We start from the raw sequence: 20,434 nt of genomic DNA on the forward strand, positions 1-20,434 counted from the left end.
AACAAATGTGAGTAAAGAAAATTTATTCACACACCACAAATGAACACAAAAGTATTGATATCAGAGTTTAGGAAATTCACTAGTTCAACCCTAATTGCTTGGAATTTTAATTGATCCTACACATGTTTTAAATATGAATATGCATGTTTGAAACATATTAAAGATGCAAATGACCTATGGGATCGAAACCCCTTTAAATTCTCAATTGAACCTATGCAGGGATATTTACCAGAGTCAAACAAGTGATTATTTAACCCATTTACAAAAAAGCTGACCTTACAATCTTAGATGATTGTAAATTGATATATCGGTCAATAAAGCTTAACTAGATATATTTTTGTAAGAAATGAATAATGTATTGGGAGTCAACACTCAGTTAAAAATCCCCAGCCTCTCCCTTTTCCCGACGTTTGCAAAACCTTATATATAAAAACTAGAAATAGTCCCTAAAAATTACTAACACATTTTGGAATTATCTCTCTCGATATTTGTGCATTTCCATTTTAGATGTATATTTTTTTCTCAAATAAAAACTTGAGTTTTTACTCTTCCCTTCATCTCGTAAACAAAGAGATAAAAAGGCAAAAAGATTACAACAAAATGAAAATTTTAGAGTTTAAGTATGCAAAAAAGTTCAAAACAACAAAAAATGCAAGTAAAGAAAAATTATTCACACACCACAAATTAACACAAAAGTTTTGATATCCATGTTTGGGAAATTCCACTAGTTCAACCCTAATAGCTAGGAATTTTATACGAAAGAGATTTCTAATTGATGCTACACAAGTTTTAAATATGGGTATGCATGCTTGAAACATGTTAAAGATGCAAATGACCTACGGGATCCAAACCTCATTAAATTCTCAAGTGAACGTGCGTTGAGATATTTACCTGAGTCAAACAAGCCATTTTTTTGCACATTTAAAAAAAAATTACCTAACAATCATGATGATTGTAAAGTGAAATATCGGTCAATCATGCCTAACGGGCTATATTTTGTGTGAAATGACTTATAGATTGAGAGTCAACACTGAGTTAAAAATCCCCCGCCTCCCCCTTTTCTCGACAATTGTGAAACTTAATATATAAAAACATGAAAGAGTTTACAATCCCTAAAAATTACGGACACTTTTATGAATTATCGCTCTCTACATTTGTGCAATTTCATTTTAGATGTATGCTTTTTTCTTAATCAAATTTTGAGTTTTCACTTTTCCATTTATCTCGTAAACAAAAAGATAAAAAGGCAAGTAGATCACAACTAAAAGAATATTTTAGAGTTTATATATGCAAAAAATTTAAAACAACAACAAATGTAAGTAAAGAAAATTTATTCCCACACCACAAATGAACACAAAAGTTTTGATATCCAAATTTGGTAAATTCCACTACTTCAACACTAATAGCTTAGAATTTTATAAGAAAGAGATTTCTAATTGATCCTACACATGTTTTAAATTGGATATGCAAGCTTGAAACCTGTTAAACATGCAAATGACCTATGGGATCCAAACCTCATTAAACTCTCAAGTGAACGTGTGGTGAGATATTTACCTGAGTCAAACAAGCCATTATTTTTTCCATTTACAAAAAATCTTTGCTAACAATCATAGATGACTGCAAAGTGATTTATCTGTCAATCTCGAGTAATGGGCTATATTTTCGTAATAAATAACTTATTGATCGAGAGAAAACACTCAGTTAAAAATCCCCAGCCTTCCCCTTTTCCCGAATATTGCTAAACCTAATATATATAAAATAGAAAGAGTTTGCGATCGTAAAAAATTAAGGACACTTTTTTCAATTATCTCTCTCTACATTTGTGCATTTCCATTTTTGACGTATACATTTTTCTTAAATCAAAACTTGAGTTTTCACTTTTCCCTGTATCTCATAAATAAAGAGATAAAACGGCATATAGATCACATCAAAAAGAAAGTTTTAGAGTTTATATGTGGAAAAAATTTTAAACAATAACATATATAAATAAAGAAAATTTATTCACACACCACAAATGAATACAAAAGTTTTTATATCCAAGTTAGGGAAGTTCTACTAGTTCAACTCTAATAGCTTGACATTTTATAATAAAGAGATTTCTAATTGATCCTACACATGTTTTAAATATGGATATGCACGATTGAAACATCTTACTGATGGAAATGACCTATGGGATCCAAACCTCATTAATTTCTCATGTGAACAAGCGGTGGGATAGTTACCTATGTCAAACAATCCATTATTTTTCCCATTTACAAAAAAGTTGACCTAACAATCATAGATGATTGAAAAATGATTTATTGGTCAATCATGCATAACGGGCTATATTTTTGTAAGAAATGAACTAAGGATTGGGAGTTAACACTCAAATAAAAATCCCCCGCCTCCCCCTTTTCCTGACGATTGCAAAACCTAATATATAAAAACAAGAAAGAGTTTGCAATCCCTAAAAATTACGGACACATTTTGGAATTATCTCTCTCTACATTTGTGAATTTCCTTTTTAGATATATACTTTTTTCTTAAATCAAATCTTGAGTTTTCAATTTTTCATTTATCTCGTAAACAAAGAGATAAAAAGGTAAATAGATTACAACAAAATCAAAATTTTAGAGTTTATGTATGCAAAAAATATAAAATAACAACAAATGTAAGTAAAAGAAAATTTATTCACACACCACAAATGAACACAAAAGTTATGAAATCCAAATTTGGTAAATTCCACTACTTCAACCCTAATAGCTTGGAATTTTATAAGAAAAAGATTTCTAATTGATCCTACACATGTTCTAAATATGGATATGCAAGCTTGAAACATGTTAAAGATGCAAATGACCTATGGGATCCAAACCTCATTAAATTCTAAAGTGCAAGTGCGGTGGGATATTTACCAGAGTCAAACAAGCAATTATTTTGCCCATTTAAAAAAAATCTGACCTAACAATCATAGATGATAGTAAAGTGATTTATCGGTCAAGGATGCGTAAGGGTCTTTATTTTTTTGAGAAAGGACTTATCTATTGGGAGTCAACACCCAGTTAGAAATACCCGCCTCCTCCTTTTCGCGACTATTGCGAAACCTCAAATATAAAAAAAAAAGAAATAGTTTGCAACCCTAAAAATTATGGACACATTTTGGAATTATCTCTCTCTACATTTGTGCAATTCCATTTTAGATGTATACTTTTTTCTAAAATCAAAACTTGAGTTTTCAGTTTTCCCCTTATCTTGTAAACAAAGAGATAAAAAGACAAGTAGATCACAATAAACAAAAAATTTTAGAGTTTATGGATGCTAAAAATTTAAAACAACTAGAAATGTAAGTAAAAAAAATTTATTCAGACACCACAAATGAACATAAAAGTTTTGATATCCAAGTTTGGTAAATTCTACTAGTTCAACCGTAATACTTTGGAATTTTATAAGGAAGAGATTTTGAATTGATCCTACGCATGTTTTAAATATGGATATGCATGCTTGAAACATGTTAAGGATGCAAATGACGTATGGGATCCAAACCACATTAAATTCTCAAGCGAACGTGTGGTGGAACATTTACCTGTGTCAAACAAGCCATTATTTTTCCCATTTACAAAAAAGCAGACCAAAAAATCACAGATGATTGGAAAGTGATTTATCGGTCAATCATGCGTAACAGGCTATAAATTTGAAGGAAATGACTTATGGATTGGGAGTCATCACTCAATTAAATATCCCCCGCCTCCCCCTTTTTCTCGATGATTGTGACACCTAATAAATAAAAAATAGAAAGAGTTTGCAATCCCTAAAATTTACAGACACTTTTTTGACTTACCTCTCTTTACAATTGCGCATTTCCATTTTATATATATACTTTTTTGTTAAAGCAAAACTTGAGTTTTCACTTTTTCCCTTATCACGTAAACGAAGAGATAAAAAGGCAAATAGATCACAACAAAATTAAAATGTTATAGTTTATGTATGCAAAAAAATTAAAAAAATAAAAAATATAAGTAAAGAAAATTTATTCACACACCACCAATGAACACAAAAGTTTTCATATACAGGTTATGGAAATTCCACTAGTTCAACCCTAATAGCTTAGAATTTTATAAGAGAGTGATTTCTAAATAATCCTACACATGTTTTAAATATGGATATGCATGCTTGAAACATGTTGAGATGTAAATGACGTATAGGATCCAAACCACATTAAATTCACAAGTGAACGTGAGGTGGAATATTTACCCAAGTCAAACAAGCCATTATTTTACCCATTCACAAAAAAGCTGACCTAACAATCATAGATTCGTGTAAAGTGATTTATCAAACAATCATGCATTACAAGCTATATTTTTGTAAGAAATGACTGATGGATCTGGAGTCAACACTCAGATAAACATCCCCCGCCTCCCCCTTCTCCCAACGATTGCGAAACCTAATATATAAATATTAGAAAGAATTTGCAATCCCTAAAAATAAAAGACACTTTTTGGAATTATCTCTCTCTACTTTTGTGCATGCTTAAAACATGTTAAAGATGAAATGACCAGTGGGATCCAAACCTCAATAAATGCTCAAGTGAGCGTGCGGTGGGATATTTACCCGAGTTAAACAAGCCATTATTTTGCCCATTTGAAAAATAGATGACCTCACAATCATAGATGATTGTAAACTTATTTATCGGTCAATCATCCATAACAGGCTATATTTTTTTTAAAGAAATGACTTATGGATCGGGAGTCAACCCTCAGAAAAAAATGCCCCTCATCCCCCTTTCCCCGACGATTGCGAAACCTAATATAAAAAAAACTAGAAAAGAGTTTGCAATCCCTAAAAATTATGCACACTTTTTGGAATTATCTCTCTCTACATTTGTACAATTCCATTTTAAATGTATTCTTTTTTCTTAAATAAAAACTTGATTTTTCGCTTTTCCCCTTATCTCGTAAACAAAGAGATAAAAAGGTAAATAGATCACAACAAAATTAAAATTTTAGAGTTTATGTATGCAAAACATTTAAAAAAACAACAAATATAAGTAAAGAAAATTTATTCACGCAGCACAAATGAACACAAAAGTTTTGATATATAGGTTATGGAAATTCCACTAGTTCAGCCCTAATAGCTTATAATTTTATAAGAAAGTGATTTCTAAATGATCCTACACATGTTTTAAATATGGATATGCATGCTTGAAACATGTTAAAATGCAAATGACCTATGGGATCTATACCACATTAAATTCACAAGTGAACGTGAGGTGGAATATTTACACGAGTCAAACAAGCCATTATTTTGCCCATTTACAAAAAAGCTGACCTAACAATCATAGATTCGTGTAAAGTGATTTATCAGACAATCATGCATCACAAGCTATATTTTTGTAAGAAATGACTGATGGATCTGGAGTCAACACTCAGATAAAAATCCCCCGCCTCCCCCTCCTCCCAACGATTGCGTAACCTAATATAAAAAAATTAGAAAGAGTTTTCAATCCCTAAAAATTATAGACACTTTTTGGAATTATCTCTCTCTACTTTTGTGCATGCTTAAAACATGTTAAAGATGAAATGACCAATGGGATCCAAACCCCAATAAATTCTCAAGTGAGCGTGCGGTGGGATATTTACCCGAGTTAAACAAGCCATTATTTTGTCCATTTGAAAAAAGATGACCTCACAATCATAGATGATTTTAAAGTTATTTATCGGTCAATCATGCATAACAGGCTATATTTTTTGAAGAAATGACTTATGGATCAGGAGTCAACCCTCAGTAAAAAATGCCCCTCGTCCCCGTTTTCCTGACGATTGCGAAACCTAATATAAAAAAACTAGAAAGAGTTTGCAATCCCTAAAAATTACAGACACTTTTTAGAATTATCTCTCTCAACATTTGTACAATTCCATTTTAATTGTATTCTTTTTTCTTAAAACAAAACTTGAGTTTTCACATTTCTCTTTAACTCGTAAACAAAGAGGTAAAAAGGAAAATAGATCACAGCAAAATGAAAATTATAGAATTGATGTATGCTAAAAATTTAAAAAAATAAAAAATGCAAGTGACGATAGTTTATTCACATGCCACAAATGAACACAATTTTTTATGTCCATGTTCGGGAAGTTCCACTTGTTCAACCCCAATAGCATAGAATTTTATAAGAAAGAGATTTCTAATTGATCCTACTCATGTTTTAAATATGGATATGCATTCTTGAAAGATTTTAAAGATGCAAATGACCTATGGGATCCAAACCTCATTAAATTCTAAAGTGCAGGTGCGGTGGGATATTTACCCGAGTCAAACAAACCATTATTTTGCCCATTTACTAAAAAGCTGACCCAACAAGCATAGATGAATGTAAAGTGATTTATCATTCAAGGATGCATAAGGGTCTTTATTTTTTTGAGAATGGACTTATCTATTTGGAGTCAACACCCAGTTAAAAATACCCGCCTCCCCCTTTTTGCGACGATTGCAAAACCTCAAATATAAAAACAAGAAACTTTTTGAAATCCCTAAAAATTATGGACACATTTTGGAATTATCTCTCTCTACATTTGTGCAATTCCATTTTAGATGTATACTTTTTTCTTAAATCGAAACTTGAGTTTTCACTTTTCCCTTTATCTTGTAAACAAAGAGATAAAAAGGCAAATAGATCACAGTAAATAGAAAATTTTAGAGTTTATGGATGCTAAAAATTTAAAACAACAAGGAATGTACATAAAGGGAATTTATTTAGACACCACAAATGAACACAAAAGTTTTGATATCCAAGTTTGGGAAATTCCACTAGTTCAACCCTAATAGCTTGGAATTTTCTAATGAAGAGATTTCGAATTGATCCTACGCATGTTTTAAATATGGATATGCATGCTTGAAACATGTTAAAGAAGCAAATGACGTATGGGATACAAACCTCATTAAATTCTCAAGTGAACGTCCGGTGGAATATTTACCCGTGTCAAAGAAGCTATTATTTTTCCCATTTACAAAAAAGCAGACTTAACAATCATAGATGATTGGAAAGTGATTTATCGGTCAATCATGCGTAACATGCTATATATTTGAAGGAAATGACTTATGGATTGGGAGTCAACACTCAATTAAAAATTCCCCGCCTCCCCCTTTTTCTCGATGTTTGTAACACCTAATAAATAAAAAATACAAAGAGTTTGCAATCCCAAAAATTTATAGACACTTTTTTTATTTACCTCTCTCTACATTTGTGCATTTCCATTTTTGAAATATACTTTTTTGTTAAAGCAAAACTTGAGTTTTCGCTTTTCCCCTTATCTCGTAAACGAAGAGATAAAAAGGTAAATAGATCACAACAAAATTAAAATTTTAGAGTTAATGTCTGCAAAATATTTAAAAAAATAACAAATATAAGTAAAGAAAATTTATTCACGCAGCACAAATGAACACAAAAGTTTTAATATACAGGTTATGGAAATTCCACTAGTTCAACCCTAATAGCTTAGAATTTTATAAGAAAGTGATTTCTAAATGATCCTACACATGTTTTAAATATGGATATGCATGCTTGAAACATGTTAAGATGCAAATGACCTATAGGATCAAAACCACATTAAATTCACAAGTGAACGTGAGGTGGAATATTTACACGAGTCAAACAAGCCATTATTTTGCCCATTTACAAAAAAGCTGACCTAACAATCATTGATTCGTGTAAAGTGATTTATCAGACAATCATGCATCACAAGCTATATTTTTGTAAGAAATGACTGATGGATCTGGAGTCAACACTCAGATAAAAATCTCCCGCCTCCCATCTCCCAACGATTGCGAATCCTAATATATAAAAATTAGAAAGAGTTTGGAATCCCTAAAAATTACAGACAGTTTTTGGAATTATCTCTCTCTACTTTTGTGCATGTTTAAAACATGTTAAAGATGAAATGACCAATGGAACCCAAACCTCAATAAATTCTCAAGTGAGCGTGCGGTGGGATATTTACCCAAGTTAAACAAGCCATTATTTTGCCCATTTTAAAAAAAGATGACCTCACAATCATAGATGATTGTAAAGTTATTTATCGGTCAATCATGGATAACAGGCTATATTTTTTGAAGAAATGACTTATGGATCAGGAGTCAGCCCTCGGTAAAAAATGCCCCTTGTCCCCATTTTCCTGACGATTGCGAAACCTAATATAAAAAAACTAGAAAGAGTTTGCAATCCCTAAAAATTACTGACACTTTTTGGAATTATCTCTCTACATTTGTACAATTCGATTCTAAATGTATTCCTTTTTCTTAAATCAAAACTTGAGATTTCACATTTCCCTTTAACTCGTAAACAAAGAGGTAAAAAGGCAAATAGATCACAACAAAATGAAAATTATAGAATTTATTTATGCTAAAAATTTAAAAAAACAAAAAATGTAAGTGACGATAGTTTATTCACACGCCATGAATGAACACAAAATTTTTTATGGCCACGTTCGGGAAGTTCCACTAGTTCAACCCTAATAGGTTGGAATTTTATAAGAAAGATATTTCTAATTGATCCTACTCATGTTTTAAATATGGATATGCATGCTTGAAAGATGTTAAAGATCCAAATGACCAATGGGATCCAAACCTCATTAAATTCTAAAGTGCAAGTGCAGTGGGATATTTACCCGAGTCAAACAAGTCAAACAAGCCATTATTTTGCCCATTTACTAAAAAGCTGACCTAACAATCTTAGATGATTCTAAAGTGATTTATTGGTCAAGGATACGTAAGGGTTTTTATTTTTTTGAGAAATGACTTATCAATTGGGAATCAACACCCAGTTAAAAATACCCGCCTCCCCCTTTTCGCGACGATTGCGAAACCTCAAATATCTCTATCTATATTTGTGCAATTCCATTTTAGATGTATACTTTTTTCTTAAATCGAAACTTGAGTTTTCACTTTTCCCTTTATCTTGTAAACAAAGAGATAAAAAGGCAAATAGATCACAATAAACAGAAAATTTTAGAGTTTATGGATGCTAAAAATTTAAAACAACAAGGAATGTACGAAAAGAAAATTTATTCAGACACCACAAATGAACACAAAATTTTTGATATCCAAGTTTGGGAAATTCCATTAGTTCAACCCTAGTAGCTTGGAATTTTATATGGTAGATATTTCAAATTGATCCTACGCATATTTTAAATATGGATATGAATGCCTAAAACATGTTAAAGATGAAAATGACCTATGGGATCCAAACCTCATTAAATTCTCAAATGAACGTGTGGTGGAATATTTACCCGTGTCAAACAAGCCATTATTTTGCCCATTTAAAAAAAAAGCAGACCTAACAATCATAGATGATTGGAAAGTGATTTATCGGTCAATCATGCATAACAGGCTATATTTTTGTAAGAAATGACTTATGGATTGGGAGTCAACACTCAATTAAAAATCCTCCGCCTCCCCCTTTTTCTAGATGATTGTCACACCTAATAAATAAAAAATAGAAAGAGTTTGCAATCCCTGAAATTTACTGACACTTTTTTGACTTACCTTTCTCTACATTTGTGCATTTCCATTTTAGATATATACTTTTTTGTTAAAGCAAAATTTGAGTTTTCACTTTTCCGCTTATCTCGTAAACGAAGAGATAAAAAGGAAAATAGATCACACAAAAATTTAAATTTTAGAGTTTATGTATGCAAAACATTTAAAAAAATAACAAATATAAGTAAAGAAAATTTATTCACGCAGTACAAATGAACACAAAATTTTTGATATCCAAGTTATGGAAATTCCACTTGTTCAACCCTAACAACTTAGAATTTTTTAAGAAATTGATTTCTAAATGATCCTACACATGTTTTAAATATGGATATGCAAGCTTGAAACATGTTAAGATGCAAATGACCTATGGGATCCAAACCACATTAAATTCACAAGTGAACGTGAGGTGGAATATTTACCTGAGTCAAACATGCCATTATTTTGCCCATTTACAAAAAAGCGAGCCTAACAATCATTGATTCGTGTAAAGTGATTTATCAGATAATCATGCGTCACATGCTATATTTTTGTAAGAAATGACTGATGGATCAGGAGTCAAAACTCAGTTAAAAATCCACCGCCTCCCCCTTTTCCCGACGATTGCGAAACCTAATATATAAAAATTAGAAAGAGTTTGCAATCCCTAAAAATTACAAGCACTTTTTGGAATGATCTTTCTCTACATTTGTGCATGCTTAAAACATGTTCAATATGCAAATGACCTATGGGATCCAAACCCCAATAAATTCTCAAGTGTGCATACGGTGGGATATTTACCCGAGTTAAACAATCCATTAGTTTGCCTATTTGAAAAAAAGCTGACCTCACTATCATAGATGATTGTAAAGTTATTTATCGTTCAATCATGCATAACAGGCTATATTTTTTAAAGAAATGGCGTATGTATCGGGAGTCAACCCTCAGTAAAAAATTTCCCGCCTTCCCTTTTTCCCAATTATTGCGAAACCTAATATAAAAAAAAGTAGAAAGAGTTTCCAATCCCTAAAAATTACGAACACTTTTTGGAATTATCTCTCTCTACATTTGTGCATTTCCATTTTAAACGTATTCTTTTTTCTTAAATCAAAACTTGAGTTTTCACATTTCCATTTAACTCGTAAACAAAGAGGTAAAAAGGCAAATAGATCACAACAAAACGAAAATTATAGAATTGATGTATGCTAAAAATTTTAAAAACAAAAAATGTAAGTGACGATAGTTTATTCACACACTACAAATGAACACAAAATTTTTAATGTCAAAGTTCGGGAAGTTCCACTAGTTCAACCCTAATAGCTTGGAATTTTATAAGAAAGAGATTTCTAATTGATCCTACTCATGTTTTAAATATGGATATGCATGCTTGAAAGATGTTAAAGATCCAAATGACCAATGGGATCCAAACCTCATTAAATTCTAAAGTGCAAGTGCGGTGGGATATTTACCCGAGTCAAACAAGTCAAACAAGCCATTATTTTGCCCATTTACTAAAAAGCTGACCTAACAATCTTAGATGATTGTAAAGTGATTTATCGGTCAAGGATATGTAAGGGTTTTTATTTTTTTGAGAAATGACTTATCAATTGGGAATCAACACCCAGTTAAAAATACCCGCCTCCCCCTTTTCGCGACGATTGCGAAACCTCAAATATAAAAACAAGAAACAATTTGAAATTCCTGAAAATTATGGACACATTTTGGAATTATCTCTCTCTACATTTGTGCAATTCCATTTTAGATGTATACTTTTTTCTTAAATCGAAACTTAAGTTTTCACTTTTCCCTTTATCTTGTAAAAAAAGAGATAAAAAGGCAAATTGATCACAATAAACAAAATTTTTTAGAGTTTATGGATGCTAATAATTTAAAACAACAAGAAATGCAAGTTTATAAAGAAAATTTATTCAGACACCACAAATGAACACAAAAGTTTTGATATTCAAGTTTGGGAAATTCCACTAGTTCAACCCTAATAGCTTGGAATTTTATAAGGAAGAGATTTTGAATTGATCCTACGCATGTTTTAAATATGGACATGCATGCTTGAAACATGTTAAAGTTACAAATGACTTATGGGATCCAAACCTCATTAAATTCTCAAGTGATCGTGCGGTGGGATATTTACTCGAGTCAAACAAGCCATTATTTTGCCTTTTTACAAAAAAATAGAAAGAGTTTGCAGTCCCAAAAAATTATGGAAACTTTTATGGAATTATCTGTCTCTATATTTTTGCATTTCCATTTTTAATCTATATTTTTTTCTTAAATCAAAACTTGAGTTTTCACCTTTCCCTTTGTCTCGTAAATAAAGAGATAAAATGGAAAATAGATCACATGACCTGTGGGATCCAAACCTCATTAAATTCTCAAGTGGACGTGCGGTGGGATATTTACCCGTGTCAAACATGCCATTACTTTTCCCATTTACAAAAAAACTGACCTAACAATCGTAGATGATTGTAAAGTAATTTTTCGGTCAATCATACCTAACATGCTATATTTTTATACGAAATGACTTATGGATTGGGATTTAACACTTAGTTAAAAATCCTCTGCCTCCCCATTTTCCCGACAATTGTGAAACCTAATATCTAAAAACAAGACAGAGTTTGCAATCCCTTAAAATTACGAACACATTTTGGAATTATCTCTCTCTACATTTGTGCATTTCTATTTTAGATGTCTACTTTTTTCTAAAATGAAAACTTGAGTTTTCACATTTCCATTTATCTCATAAACAAATAGAAGAAAAGGCAAATAGATCACAAAAAATGAAAATTTTAGAGTTTATGTATGCAAAAATTTTAAAACAAATAAAAATGGTATAAAGAAAATTTATTCACACACCACAAATGAACACAAAAGTTTCGATATCTAAGTTTGGAAAATCCAACTAGTACAACCCTAATAGGTTGGAATTTTATAAGAAAGAGATTTCTAATTGATCCTACACATGTTTTAAATATGGATATGCTTGCTTGAAATATTTTAAAGATGAAAATGAACTATGGGATCCAAACCTCATTAAATTCTAAAGTAAACGTGTTGTGGGATATTTACCCGAGTCAACAAGCCATTATTTTGCGTATTTACAAAATCGATGACCTGTGACCTAACAATCATAGATGATTGTAAATAGATTTATCGGTCAATCATGCGTAACGGGCTATGTTTTTGTAAGAAATGACATATGGATTGGGAGTGAACACTCAGTTAAAAATCCCTTGCCTCCCCCTTTTCCCGATGATTGCGAAACCTAATATACAAAAACTAGAAAGAGTTGGCCAACCCTAAAAATTACGGACACTTTTCGGAATTATCTCTCTCTAAATTTGTGCATTTCCATTTTAGATGTATAATTTTTTCTTAAATCAACACTTGAGTTTTCACTTTTCCCTTTATTTCGTAAACAAAGAGATAAAAAGGTAAATAGATCACAACAAAATGAAAATTTTAGAGTTTATGTAAGCAAAAAAATTTAAAACAAAAACAAATGTCAGTAAAGAAAGTTTATTCACACACCACAAATGAACAAAAAAGTTTTGACATCCAACTTTGGGAAATTCCACTAGTTCAACCCTAATATCTTGGAATTTTATAAGAAAGATATTTTAATTGATCCTACATAATTTTTTAAATATGGATATACATGTTTGAAACATGTTAAAGATGCAAATGACCTATGGGATCCAAACCTCATTAAATTCTCAAGTGAACGTGCGGTGGGATTTTTACCCGAGTCAAACAAGCCATTATTTTACAGTTTTACAAAAAAGTTGACTTAACAACCATAGATGATTGTAAAGTGATTAATCGATCAATAAAGCGTAATAGGCTATATTTTTGTAATAAGTGACTTATGGATCGGGAGTCAACACTCAGTTAAAAATACTCTGCCTCCCCCTTTTCCCTAAGTTTGCAATCCCAAAAAATTATGGACACTTTTTGGAATTATCTCTCTCTACTTTTGTGCATTTCCATTTTTGAAGTATACTTTTTTCTTAAATAAAAAATTGAGTATTCACTTTTCCCTTTATCTTGTAAATAAAGCGATAAAAAGGCATATAGATCACAGCAAAATGAAAATTTTGATAGTTTATATATGCAAAAATTTTTAAAACAACAAAAAATATAAGTTAAGAAAATTTATTCTTAGTCCACAAATGAACACAAAAGTTTTGATATCCAAGTTTTGGAAATTCTACTAGTTCAAACCTAATAACTTGGAATTTATAAGAAAGAGATTTCTAATTGATCGTACACATGTTTTAAATATGGATATGCATACTTGAAACATGTTAAAGTTGAAAATGACCTATGGGATCAAAACCACATTAAATTCTCAAGTGAACTTGCGGTGGGATATTTACTCAAGTCAAACAAGCCATTATTTGCCCATTTACAAAAAAAAAGACCAAACCATCATAGATGATTGTAAAGTGATTTATTGGTCAATCATGCATAACGGGCTACATTTTTGTAAGAAACGACTTATGGATTGGGAGTTAATACTCAGTTAAAAATCCCCCGCCTCCCCCTTTTCCTGATGATTGCGAAACCTAATATATAAAAACTAGAAAATTTTTGCAATCCCTAAAAATATGGACACATTTTGGAATTATCTCTCTCTACATTTGTGCATTTCCATTGTAGAAGTATACTTTTTTCTTAAATCAAAACTTGAGTTTTCACTTTTCCATTTATCCAACAACAAATAGATGAAAAGGCAAATAGATCACAAAAAAATAAAATTTTAGAGTTTATGTATGCAAAAATTTAAAAAAACTACAAATGTAAGTAAAGAAAATTTATTCAAACACCACAAATGAACGCAAATGTTTCTACATCCAAGTTTTGGAAATTCTACTTGTTCAACCTTAATAGCTTGTAATTTTATAAGAAAGAGATTTTGAATTTATCCTACACATGTTTTAAATATGGATATACTTGATAGAAACATTGTAAAGATGAAAATGACATATGGGATCCAAACCTCATTAAATTCTCGAGTAAACGTGTTGTGGGATATTTACCCGAGTCAAACAAGCCATTATTTTACCCATTTACAAAAAAGCTGACCGAACAATCATAGATGATTGTAAAGAGATTTTTCGGTCAATCATGCGTAATGGGATATATTTTTGTAAGAAATGACTTATGGATTGGGACTCAACATTCAGTTAAAAATCCCTTGCCTTCCCCTTTTCCCAACAATTCCCAAACCTAATGTATAAAAACTAGAAAAGGTTTGCAATCCCTAAATTTTTTTTGGAATTATCTCTCTATATTTGTGCATTTCCATTTTAGATGTATACTTTTTTCTTAAATCAAAACTTGAGTTTTCACTTTTCCCTTTATCTCTTAAAAAATGGATAAAAAGGCAAAAAGATCACTACAAAATGAAAATTTTAGAGTTTATGTATGAAATTTTTTTAAAACAACTACTAATGTAAGTTAATAACTTTTATTCAAACACCACAAATGAAAACAAAAGTTTTGATATCCAAGTTTGGGAAATTCTACTAGTTCAACCCTAATAGCTTGGAATTTTATAAGAAAAAAATTTCTAATTGATCCTACACTTTTTTTAGCTATGGATATGCATTCTTGAAACATGTTAAAGATTCAAATGACATATGGGATCCAAACCTCATTAAATTCTAAAGTGAACGTGGGTGAGAAATTTACCCAGGTCAAACAAGCCATTTACAAAAAAAACTGACCTAACCAGCATAGATGATTGTAAAGTGATTGATTGGACAATCATGCATAACGGGCTATAGTTTTGGATGAAATTACATATGGATTTGAGTAAACACTCAGTTAAAAATCTCCACTCCATTTTCCCAACGATTGCGAAACCTAATATATAAAAACTAGAAAGAATTTGCAATTCCAAAAATTGTGGACACTTTTATGAATTATATCTCTCTACATTTGTGCATTTCCATTTTAGATGTATAATTTTTTATTTAATAAAAACTTGAGTGTTCACTTTTCCCTTTATCTCATAAACAAAGAGATAAAAACGCAAATCGATCACAACAAAATAAAAATTTTAGAGATATTATTTGAAAAGAAATTAAAACAACAACGAATGTAAGTAAAGAAATCTTATTCACACACCACAAATGAACACAAAAGTTTTGATATCCAAATTTTGGAAATTCCACTAGCTCAACCCTAATAGCTTGGAAATTTATAAGAAAAAGATATCTAATTGATCCTACACATGTTTTAAATATGGATATGCATGCTTGAATCATGTTAAAGATGCAAATGACCTATAGGATCCAAACCTCATTAAATTCTCATGTGAACGTGTGGTGGGATATTTACCCGAGTCAAACAAGCCATTATTTTACCCATTTACAAAAAAGCTGACCTAACAATCATAGATGATGTTAGAGTGATTTATCGATCAATCATGTGTAACGAGCTATATTTTTGTAAGAAATGACTTATGGATTGGGAGTCAACACTCAGTTAAAAATCCCCCACCTCCCCTATTTCCCAGCGATTACGAAACCTAATATATATGAGGATTTTCAGGACTCCATGAATTTAGCTCAAGGCGAAAAAAGAAAGAAACCCATTCGGAGAAAAAAGGAGGAAGAAGGGTTGTGGAATTGATTATTCCTTACCCTCCCCCTGAAGCTCTATTTATAGATGTTTGAAACTACAATATTACAGTAATAACCCAGAAGTTTGGGTTTGGGGTTTACGGTTTTAACCCTAGAACTTTAACATAATTACATCAATGCAATCTCTTTGAGATAACCCTTTATTTACCATCCTGCTATCAGTGTATGTGGGCCTATGGGCCTTCTTCTTGATCTATGGCCCTTGAGCCCATCTTCAATCAAACGTAATGGGCTATATTTTTGTCAGAAAATACTAATGGATTGGGTGTCAACACTTAGTTAAAAATCCCCCACCTCCCCCTTTTCCCGATGATTGCGAAACCTAATATATAAAAACTACAACTAGTTTGCATTCCCTAAAAATTACGGACACTTTTTTGAATTATGTCTCTCTACATTTGTGAATTTCCATTTTATATGTATTTTTTTTCTTAAATCAAAACTTGAGTTTTCACTTTTCCCTTGATCTCGTAAAAAAAGAGATAAAAAGCCAAATATATCACAACAAAATGAAAATTTTAGAGTTTATGTATGCAAAAAAATTAAAACACCAACAAATGTAAGTAAAGAAAATTTATTCACATACCACAAATGAACACAAAAGTTTTGATATCCAAGTTTGGGAAATTCCACTAGTTCAACCTTAATAGCTTGGAATTTTATAAGAAAGAGATTCCTAACTGATCCTACACATGTTTTAAATTCTCAAGTGAATGTGCGGTGGGATATTTACACGAGTCAAACAAGTAACTATTTTGCCCATTTACCAAAAAGCTTACATAACAATCGTTGATGATTGTAAAGTGATTTATCGATCAACCAAGCTTAACGGGCAATTTTTTGTAAGAAATGGCTTATGGATTGGGAGTCAACACTCAGTTAAAAATCCCCAGCCTCCCCCTTTCTCGACGAATGCGAAACCTAATATATAAGTTGATTTTCAGGACTCCATGAATTTTGCTCATGGAGAAAAAAATAAAGAAACCATTGGGAGAAAAAAGGAGGAAGAAGGGTTATGGAATTGATTATTCCTTACCCTCTCCCTGAAGCTTTATTTATTGATTTATGAAACTACAATATTACAATAGTACCCCTGAACTTACGGTTTAGGGTTTTGGATTTTAACTCTGAAACTTTAACATAAATACATCAATGCCATCTTTATGAGATGATCCTTTATTTACCATCCTACCATCAATGTATGAGGGCCTATCGGCCTTCTTCTTGATCTATAGGCCTTGAGCCCATTTTCAATCTCTCTGGGATGCATGGTTCTTCCTTGGTCTTATGGGCTTGGGCCCATCTTCTAATACACTTTGATATGTAGGTCTTCCTTTGTCGTGTGGGCATGGGCCCTGTCTTCCAACACTCCCCCTTAAGATGGGGGTGAGAGAACAGCATGAACTCCCAGCTTGATGTAAATGATGTATACAATAGTTCTTGTATATTATGCCTCCATCTTCCAACACTCCCCCTCATGGTGGTACTTTCGTTCATGAGGCCTAGCTGATATAATATCAGTGAGAGTAAATCACTTCTAGCCGCTAAGACATTGTTCTGAAGTGTCCACCTCCACCACCGTGTCCCTCCACAGGACAACGACTCTCATGTGGTAGAGTAATATATGATATTAATGTGGGTAAGAACATAAATATAACAATAACTTCCTCTGTCATGGAGTTCTAACCATAAAAATTTTGATTTTTTTTTACGGTGATGAAGTTCCTCCATCATGAACTCCCAACCAAAAAAAATTGATATTTTTGACAGGAATGAAGTTCCTCCGTCATGGACTCCCAACCACACATAAATTTGATATTTTTTACGGGGATGAAGTTCCTCCGTCATGGACTCCCAACCACAAATAAATTTGATATTTTTTACGGGGATGAAGTTCCTCCGTCATGGACTCCCAACCACATATAATTTGATATTTTTTATGGGGATGAAGTTCCTCCGTCATGGACTCCCAACCAAAAAAAAGTTAATACTTTTTATGGGGTTGAAATTAAATAATGGTATGAGGCTACCTCTTCTTCAATAATACTGTCTCATCAAAAGAGACACAATAGCAGCAACTTAAATGGGCTTGGCTTGGGCCCACTTAACACGACCCAAAATAATTCTTGTAAAATAACCCATGAAATAGTCCAATGCACATATCTAGACCAAAAAATATGTTGACCAAAGAATAATCTATCAATTCTTTTAAAATAATAATCCAACCAGAGAAAAAAAAATTATCGAGTCGTACTAAAATCTTGGGTATGCATCCCGAGGCAAAAATAAAATGGCCAAAGTCAAATTGACCCAGACCCGAGTTCACCACATCCGGGTTGACCTGGACCGAGTTGATCTGAGTTGACTTGGGCGAGTCCGAATTGTGCTGGTGTTGAACTAGCTCTGATTAAATTTCCAAACTTAGGAAATATTTTTTGAGCATATCTTCTTCTTCTTCCTCCCACGAACGGCAACGTAAATCTCTTCTTCCGAAATGGCAACATGGCAAGAGAGCTCAGTGAAGAGCGGCCAAAAATGACAACCTAGTGATTTCCGAGCAATGCGGGATGAGCGGCAGAATCAGCTCTGTGATTTCCGCAAAAATAGCAGCAATGAATCCAGCTGAAGGAAACTTTTTGATAGCTATAGTGAGTCTCTCGGCAGAGACAGTCCAGAGACGCATGACACCGAATAGAGTGGCCGTCTTCCCGTGCGGCTCTGAACAGAGCGACAATCGTCTTCTCGGCAATGGCTGGTCGTCATCCTTGCTTCCGAACTGAGCGGATCATCTTCATCCTTAAAAAATGGAAACAAATTTTCCCGACGAGCAAGACTGTGGTTGTAGATTATATTTGGCAAGATTAAAGATGATGCCAGCACAGAACAGCTGAGAGACAGCAGAGCTCCTCCACGCCGTTTCTCCTACTCCTCTACACCGACAACGGAAGAGAGGGCGGAGGAATGGTTCCATCTAGCATAGTTCTTTCTCACAAATGCATCATATCTTGCAATGTTGAGCACAACAAATACACATCCTATTACACCAAACCCCAATGATGAGTTTGGGAACCTTAAATGCTCTTATTTGGTGGAATAAGTTCCCAATGACAAAAACCATTCGATAGTTATCTCACAAATATCAAATATAGGCTACTCAAATCCAACATTTTTAGTAGTTATAGAACGTGCAGGCATCAAAGAAACATTGAAGGAGTCAAGACTCCACCTGTATAACTAATGATATTTTGGAGTTTGAAGATTCAACTTTGTGATAGATTCGTAGTGCATGTATTTGATTATGATATATCGCTGACAGATTGAAATTTATTGTTTTAGAAAAATATAGAACACTACATGAGAAAGGAAGAAATACAGACTTAGCTACAAACGAGAGGCATAAAAAAACAACAAGACACAAGGCTGATTGTGCTTACTTCCCAACCTTAGTGAATATCCTACATTCAACAACAAATAGTTTCCACATCAACACAACTTGACTAATCAAGAAGAACCACAATTCCCATTAAAAGTTTCATATTTGATATGGCTTAGGATTTGAGATCCTATTGGATTTTTTGTTTTCTTTTTAGAGAGATAAAATTTCCAACTCCATTTGTTGAGTGGGGAAAAATACTACATTGAAAAATGAGAAAAAAGGTTAATTGGTTATAAGGTTGAGCAACAATTGTCCTAAGTGGCTAAGTATTTTGGGATGGTAGCGGATTCAACCCAACACCCAACAATGGCATCAAAACATGTTCTGTGAGTTGACTTGGCCTACCCACAAATTATGCTTTTTCTTATCCGGCATAGGTCTATTGTTTAGCTTAGTTACTTTTCTTTTATTAGAATGTCTCTTTATTTTCATTAGTTCTATGTCCCTACATTGACTCCCCAGCAAACCTCTCTAAGGGTTTACCTTGTCTTCTCAATAGAATATCAATGAGTGGAAGTGATGGTGTGGCAAAAGTGGATCTTTTCCCTTGGACTTTGGTTTGAGGGAAGAGAGGGCAGAGGTGTTGGGAACCCTCTCATCCGAAACACAACCGAAGCGCCTGCAACTTATTCTTCATCGAGAAACATTCCACGCTCAAAGTACTATACCCGCAGTGAGAATGTGAATTCAGTAAAAAGATTTCGTCGCGTCATGGAAGAAGCTGACGGAGGAAGAGATGAAGAGAAAAAATAATACTATAACTAAAAAAGACAATGCATGAGTACTAAGTGAGGAAGAGTGAAAAAAAAATTCTAACGAAGGATGAGAATGAACTTTGAAAAACCCATAG

This window comes from Aristolochia californica, unplaced genomic scaffold (assembly GCF_029961685.1).
Source record: "Aristolochia californica isolate CCGP_79_NKW_82.1479 unplaced genomic scaffold, dmAriCali1.0.hap1 SCAF_6, whole genome shotgun sequence".
In the NCBI taxonomy this organism is placed as follows: Eukaryota; Viridiplantae; Streptophyta; class Magnoliopsida; order Piperales; family Aristolochiaceae; genus Aristolochia; species Aristolochia californica.